The following is a 5,723-nucleotide window of genomic DNA, read 5'->3' on the forward strand; positions in this document are numbered from 1 at the left end:
CTCATTAAAAGAGAATTAAAGGTACAAGTTCTTTAATTTTAGAAGACCATTTTTATGTTTAATTATAATGGTTGCTGGCACTCTACAATATAAAGTTAAATAGCAGATAGGAGTCATTTCCATGTGGTTGCTTCATTAGTGATAATGCATTATTATATAATGGACAGAAGATGCAGGGTAGTGATTTGGTAATACAGAAATATAGCAAAAAATAATTGACTCCAGACTATTTTATCTACTTCTCTTTATTAGTAATTGTAGTTTTCCATAATCATAAATGTTTATGATGTCTCATCAACATATTAATAAATACTGGCATGACATCCTACTAGAATAAAAAGTAAATATTTTGGCTACTTTCTGGAACTCGTAATACTGGTAAATAAAAGTCAAGTTGTTAAAATTATGGTTAAGTCCATCAAAATTCATCTTTCCAGTGAATATATTTAGATAATCTCTGACCTAGATTGGTCCCTGACATTTTCTGGTTTCAGAACAACAGAGTAGTAATTGAACATAGCCTCATTCTCTCTCCAAAGAAGTCATCAGTTCTTTTTTGCTTTAAATTTATGTGAAGTAATGTTTTAATGCTACTGAAAAAATATATTTTATTTTGAACATCTGGAAACATCTTTGGGTAAACTCAAACTGTGATTAGTCATCTAATATGCTGATAAAATGCACATCATGGAAGCTTACATATTTTTGCCTAAGTAGTATAAATAACCACTGGATTATTATGTAATTTTAATTTGATTTGATAGTAATTGAGTTAAAATTTTACAATACACTACACTCTTCTTAGCAACCACAAGCTATAACAATTGCTGATTTTCTTGTGTTATTTAAAGATATGTCTTATTTCTGGTAGTACATATAATACTAAAATGAGCTAACTATATTCGAATCCTTTATTAAGAAACAAAAAAGTAGAGTATCTAGATAAAACCTGCTGAAGGTTGTATGTTCTCTATCGAATTATAAAAACAAGTTAAAATGCCTTAGTTTCCCTAGACAGGAAATGTGTGTGCTACATTAGAGTGGAAAATGGCACTTCAGTGCACAGTTTGAGCATGTATGACTGCACTGATTGATTAGTGTAGTCAAAAAACAATGCATGGAAGAAAAAACAAACATCCCAATCAGTCTTAACAGAGTAAATATTGCAAAAATATTCTGAGGCATAATTTCAAACAATCTAGGATACTTGTTGAGAGTTGAGAAAATGTGCACGCATTTCGCATGCAGCAAACATAATGTTCAGTGAGTTTATAAACCAAAGCTAGAGGTGGAAGACACAAGCAAGATAGATGAATCACTGATACAGCAGTTGAAAAACAATAACAATTGTGCTGATCATATCTTTTCATTATCTGTAGGGCCCTCAAATATTTTATTTCAATACAGACTGGCTGTGTGATTGGCTTTTATCACATGCTATAGACCACACAATTTATGACCAGTTACAATTTACCTTTGCTTGTCGTGCAGAAAGTATAGTTAACATACACATAGATCAACCTCAGCAGTATCACATCTTTCTTCAGGTATGAAGTGAAGCCTGCATTTAACTTTAGAATTCCCTATTTTCACATCATCGTTTATCTAAAATTAACGGTGTCATCCTCTCTCTGCTATTTTTCTATATCTGATATCAATGTTTGCATTTTTCCAGTTGTACCACGTCACCTGTGATAACAGTTTTCCCTTACCAATGACTCCTTTTTCAGTCTGCAGGTATTTGCTGAATTGTACTGAGCACTGGAGACATGCAGCAATCAGAACATGCAGTCCTGCTTTCATGACGGTTACAATTCAGACATATATTAAAACAGCAATCATATACTTAATTAACTATTGGTGCAAATGTGCTCTGGATAAGAAATACAGTATGGAATGAGTGCATGGGGAAAATGAAACTAATACTGCAGGGCTCGCTAAAGCTTTCCTGATAGAAACGTTTTATTTAGTATGTATCCAGGTAGAGGGAATGGGAAGAACATACGCGGAAGAGACGACCACATTATTATCCTTTGAGACAGCAAGGAACATGTTTGTAAAAGACAATTGAACGCAGAGGAAGAATAGACTGAAGGGAGGAAAAGGTGAGGTGAGGACTTAGGAGAGAGATCATGGTGGTTGCATTCATTCACGCACTCTAATAATATTAATTGTAAGTTCTATGATGAGGTGGAGCATGCAGATGTTGTTTACTATTGAACAGTGATCAGGTTGTGGTCTTTTATTTCCTTCACTTTTATTGGTAGAGTCATAAGCGCTCAATAATTATAAACCCATATTATAATGATCTAATGTGTGAATTTCGGCATATATATCAAAATTTCAAAGGTATCTTCACTCACCCTTTCTAACAAGACATGAAAAATGAAGTTTTGATAGAGAGTGTAAGAGGTGGAGTGGTAGGAGCATGGGCACTGGTCAGGCAGCTGAGTTTAAATGTCAGGCTTATACGTCTCTTCTGGATTTTTTCTTATCTGTAAAATCACGATGTTTCTTGTAACACTCACGTGATTAACGAGATCATGAGTGTAAAATGCAAGACTAAAAATGAGCATTCAATGTGTGGTAATTACTAGTTTTAGAACAAAAGTCACATCATCCATTCTTCCCTTTAATCGTTCCAAATAGTATAGAATGGCAGGCGAAAGTTTGTCATTTTGCATTGTGACTCATTTCAAACATAAATAATAAGCTAATATAAAGGATAAAATGAAAAATTAATGCGTATAGTAGCTATAATTTTAAAAATATATATTATAATTCATAATTTAGTCTGAAGAAATTTTCTGTATTATTAAGTATATGTATTAGTTTTCTTTCAATTTTTAGAACTTTTTTTTAGGAGGGATATATTTTACTTAAATAAAGCACTATTCAAACTCTTTTCTCAGAACATAGTATTTGACCCTAAAATTGGTTAAGTAATATGGCTGCTAACCAAAAGTTCGGCGATTCAAATCCACCAGCCCCTCCTTGGAAACTCTATGGGGCGATTCTACTCTGTCCTCTCGGGTTGCAATGGGTCGGAATCAATGGCAAAGGGTTTTTTTAGTGGATTTTAAATTATATGTAGTATGTTCCGTATTTTATGATAAAAAATAATCAAATTGTATGCACTAATTTAGTAAACTTCATGTTTCCCTGAGGTTTATTACCTACGTGAATTTGGAGCATACTAATAATTTTAGTTGTTAATATAGCTTTTGAAGAAACCATTTTAAATGCTTTTAAATCAGTAAAATTAAATTACTTTGAAACTTTCATCCTTGTTAATCAAATTGTTGAGTTTTATATTCAGAATTCTCAGATCTGGGATAGCTACATGAAATATTTGTAGTAATCAAAAGATTTTTTAAAAATCTCTAAACGAATATCATATAATCCATAAGCACTTACACAAAAAATATAGCAGGCAAAACAGAGTCTTTTATATGAAAATATAGAAATTCTGATTAAGTTTTAATCATTATAATACCTACATTTGCATACCTTTTTATAGACGTTAAAGTGCTTTCAGATATTATATCTTTTTACTTAACTAAATTTATACTCTTGCTTTAGTTAGACCTTTCATTTTTTCTTAATATTCACATTTTCAAAAAGCCTATTTCTTAGCATTATAGTGTTGTTTACGGTTACTTAAGATCCAAAAAAATAAGAAGATAAGTTCCCTGTTCTGAGTTTTCACTCTTCAAGGCCGACATTAATACAGCCCGTCACATTAGAGGACGTTTTCCGTTTGAGATGAAAATGGCCAAGCAATCCTCTTACTGCAGATGTCCTAGGGACAACCCTCTCCCAAGCGTAGGTGCCAAACTGACTGAATTTCCAGTTTTTAGCAAAGGGCTGCTCTTCATGGCATATAGGTCAGAATGATAACTTTTACCTAAAAATTCACTCTTTATACAAAGGATTATCTTCGGCTTCTTTCACGGATATTTTATTTGATGTATTCCCCAGAAGCTTAATATCCCCTGAAAGAGTATCTGACCATTTCCACTTCCTTACAGCTGAGAAATCTAAATATTTATAGACCAGAATGAAAATGACAAATGCAAATAGTGTTCCCTAAACAAAATTGTATTTCAATGATGGGTAGAACGCATGGATTTTCTTCAGCTGCTCTTCACAGATACTATGGGCTCGTCCTTATCAACAAACTCTATTAGTAAAATTTATTTTACGTCAGTGAACTTTTTAGCACAAATGATAGTGAATCACTCAAAGACTTGAAATTTAACGCCACATCTGAAAAGAAAGTTCATTTTGGCGACTTTTTTTTTTTTTTAAACCAAGTTGTGATTCTGAACAAACTAGGAAATAATGCAATCCAATTAAAGAAGTAAAATGATTGGAAAATATATTTAAAAGGCTCTCATGTGGAGGTATCAATGTAAAGAGAAGAATCAGCATATTTCTGCCATTTATTTTCTGAGAAGCATTAGAGAACATAAAGTAGTCGGCTCATTTGAAAGTCATTCAGATTCTTAGAAAATGCATGAATCACACAATTTAATTTACAAAGTCTGAAATGCTGTCATTCTTATACTTTATAGTGGATAATCCTATTTATAGATACATAAAACTGCTTACAGTACATTTTGATTTAATAGTTGAGAAGGAGAAAAAAATCTAGTGACCAGTTTAATAACGTATTTTTATAATTAAATTGTCTTTAATATTTGTTGTTTTTAGAAGATATTACATTGATAAATGGTGTCAGGAAAGGAGGTTAAAAATTACTAAGTTAATTGCAAAGATTAATGAAATCATGTGCTAAAATGAGCAAAAATTTTACACTTCCATGCACCCAGTGCATGAAAAAAAAAAAAAATGATTTAAAGTTTATCAAAATGTTTCTCTATTTTAAAAGATACTACTGAAAGTTAGAGATTATTTCATCATATTTCATATAATTAGAAAATTTAGAGATAAACAGCAGGTTTCATGGCTAAAGTAATTATCAGTTAATTGAGCTGACTTACATTGTTTTACTTTCCCTGCTCCAGGTCACTGCACTCCCTTTTTTCTTTCAATTAATAGGCTTTATTTCTTAGAGTAGTTTCAGGTTCACAGAAAATTAAGCAGATAATAGAGAGAATTTTCATATACTCCCTTTTGCACATAGTTTCCTCTAGTATTACCATCTTGCATTCTTGTGATACATTTGCTACAATTGATGAACCAGTATTGATATATTATTACTAACTAAAGTCCATAGTTTACATTAGGGTTCACTCTGTGTTGTACAGTCCTGTGGGTTTTGATAAATACATAATATCATGTATTCACCATTGCAGTACCATATAGAGCAGTTTCATTGTTCTAAAAATATCTCGTGCTCCACCTATTTATTCATTCCTTCTTCCTTCTCCTCCAACTCCTAGAAACCGCTACCTTTTTCTGTGTCCGTAGCTCCCCACTTCCTTGTGTTTGAAGAACTCTGGTGGTGCGGTGGCTAAAGAGCTTGGCTACTAACCAGAAGGTCAGTGGTTGGAACCTACCAGCTGCTCTTCAGGAGAAAGACATGGCAGTCTGCTTCCATAAAGATTTACAGCCTTGGAAACCCTATGGAGCAGTTCTACTCTGTCCTACAGGGTCACCATGAGTGGGAATAGACTAGACAGCAGTTGGCGGATTTGGTTCTTTTATTTTACCTGCTCTTATCCTCCAAACTGAAGCCCTGGTGGGATTGTGCTTAA

This window comes from Trichechus manatus, unplaced genomic scaffold (assembly GCF_000243295.1).
Source record: "Trichechus manatus latirostris isolate Lorelei unplaced genomic scaffold, TriManLat1.0 scaffold00173, whole genome shotgun sequence".
Taxonomy (NCBI): domain Eukaryota; kingdom Metazoa; phylum Chordata; class Mammalia; order Sirenia; family Trichechidae; genus Trichechus; species Trichechus manatus.